The sequence below is a fragment of the Echinops telfairi genome, unplaced genomic scaffold (genome assembly GCF_000313985.2).
Source record: "Echinops telfairi isolate 266 unplaced genomic scaffold, ASM31398v2 ScPeMD7_7475;HRSCAF=8513, whole genome shotgun sequence".
NCBI lineage: Eukaryota > Metazoa > Chordata > Mammalia > Afrosoricida > Tenrecidae > Echinops > Echinops telfairi.
Window position 1 is genome coordinate 17620110 of NW_022111379.1, and position 2569 is coordinate 17622678.

Here is a 2569-nt window from a genome sequence, read left to right on the forward strand (position 1 = left end):
TACTCTTATTTTATTAAGGTTTTTTTTTAATCAAGAATGGATGTTCAATTTTATCAAATGCCTTTTCTCCATCTATTGATATAATCATATGATTCTCTATTTGTAGCCGTTTTATTGGCATATAATTCACACATCATGCAATTAAATAGTTCAGTTACATCAAGAATAGTCTTACAGTCATCACCGTGCCTTTCTTTAGAACATTTGCTTCGTTCTTTTTTCTTTTCCTTTTTTTGAAGCAGTTTTATTGGGATCTAATCCATGCATCGTACAATCCAGCAGTCCAATCCCTTCGCGAAGAGTCGCGCAATCCCCATTGCCCATCCATTTCAGAGCCTGTTCTCCCGTCCTGCACTCCTGGTCATTAGCTCCCCATTTCCCCCACCCCCCCCACCCCATGAAGCTCTCCGTCCATTTAGGGTCCCTGTACATCCACCCCTCCTGCATTCCATCCACCTGAAAACAAGGAAACAGAAAAGCTAAAACCACAGCAAAATCAACTCGAGAAAAACATCATCAGAAAAGAAAGCAAAACATGTTACAAATGAGACCAACTTTATAAGGGGTCAAAAGGGAGGTCAAATGATAACGTGTTACTTTTAACCTACCACCAGCTGCCATAGTCCACTCTCCAGTGTCCTCTGCGCGATAGCCAGGCCATTCGCCTCCCTGGTCTGTCTGCAGAGGGGATTCACTGGGGGTTTACTCGATCGGTATTTCCCCTTCACTTTTACTTTTTAACTGAAACAACTTTTAAATGGGTCAAAAGGGAGATCAAATAAGATGTTACATTTTAACCTATCTATATCAACTGCAATGATTGAAACTGTAACTACTCTGTGCGGAACAGAAAGCCCTGTCTTTCTGCAGAACAGCTGGTGGTTTCGAACTGCTGACCTTCTGGTTTGCAGCCCAATGGCTAACTACTGCTCCACCAGGGCTGCCTTCACTGGGTCCCTGCTGCACACAGAGGATGGGGCGGACCCCTCAGTGACCAGGTGCCCTGGGAAGACATAGCTCAACACTCACGCTCACACACTCCCCACCCCCACACACTAGCACACATTCACTCACACTCATACTCAAACACACACACTCACACGCTAGAGAAGCAGACAAGAAAATCCAGATCCCAGAGCACGGGGGACTGATTTGGCCAGTCCAGAATGTTGGAGCTTTCTGGAAACTGTAGGCTGTTGACCAAAGCAAGTGTTTTCAGAAGATCAAGGAAACCAGGCAGGACCATGAGTGGGCCAGAGGCCATCGTTGGGGAGCGATGATGAAGGAAAGTGTTTCGAAGGGCCAGAAGAGGGACACCCCAAAGCTCAAAACAAGGATGAGCCTGCAGCCAGGGCGTGCTCTCCTCCCCGGAAGTATTGCAGCAGAGGCTGAGGGCCTTCTGCCAATGGTTCTCCAGCAGCCGGGTGGCATTCAGGGCTCTGTCCATCTAAGAGCCCGGGAGCCTGTCTGGCTCAGCTCTTCACATCTCCATATACCTAGTGCCCGAGGGTCTGGCCCTGAGTACAGGACATTCACACAGTGCTCTTGGAAGGTGGCTACCGACGGGAGTCAAGTCACCTGATCGCAGTCTTCTACCCTGTCCATGATCATCTCCCCCAACCACCATCCTTTAGGCTCGCATGGCTGCCCAGAGAAGTTTCTCTTTGGCTCAAGTGCCCTTCCTGGTTCTAGAGAAACATTTTAGACTAAATATTCACGATTTCTTCAACCGTGTGATTTGGGGCAGATGACAATCTAGTGATTGCAAGTCCAATCCCAGCTCTGCTGTTGACTCATTGGACCCCAGAGCCAGTCAGATCTCCCGTGAGAGATTTGCGTGTAAACCATTCCCTTTGGTGGCTGGCCTTCAGGCTGGCTGAGTGCAGCAATGTGCGCGGGTCATGAGCCTCCTGGCTTTCTTTGGGATCGAAGGGAAGCCATAGTCCATCGACGCAGGTCATTGCTGAGGGCAAGTTAAAGAAGGACAGCGAGATGGGGACAGTGAATCGCCCTGGGAGCAGAATGCCACGGGCTGCCTATTGTGAGGTCAGTGGTTGGAAACCACCAGCCACTCTCGGGGAGAAAGAGGAGGCTCTGTGCTCCCGTGGAGCGCTACCATCTCGGAATCCCAGGGCAGCAGTTCTACCCTGCCCTGTAGGGTCGCTGTGAGCCAGAATGGATGTGGTGGCAGCTGGATGTTTTTTATTGGGGAGGGCAGGCCAAGGGCTGGGCTGTCTGGTTGGGAGGGAGGGTGAGGGGGACGAGGCTCTGCATAGGAGAAAGATATGCAGGCTCAAGTTAGAAGAGCAAGGCTGAGGAGCTTCCAGGCTGCCCTTCCTCCTGGAGTAGGGTCTAGTGGGGCACCACCCACAGGCTGGGAAGTGGCAGGTCTGGCAGCTGTGGGGGTGGGGCTCCCCTTTGCCCCCTCCTCCTTGTGTGACCAGAATGACCCACGGGTGAGGAGGAGAAGCTACCAAAGAAAGCAATCCCGACTGGATTATCAGGGCCAACACGCAGAGAGGACAGTGTGTGTGTGTGTGTGTGTGTGTGTGTGTGTGTGTGTGTGTGT

At 50.8% G+C, this 2569-nt stretch overlaps 1 protein-coding gene across 1 annotated transcript in view; it reads left to right on the top strand.

Annotated features, from left to right (window-relative positions):
- Positions 1–2569, top strand: part of EPAS1 (endothelial PAS domain protein 1) — a 97065-nt gene that overhangs the window by 90953 nt on the left and 3543 nt on the right. The gene's annotated exons all lie outside the window — the stretch shown is intronic.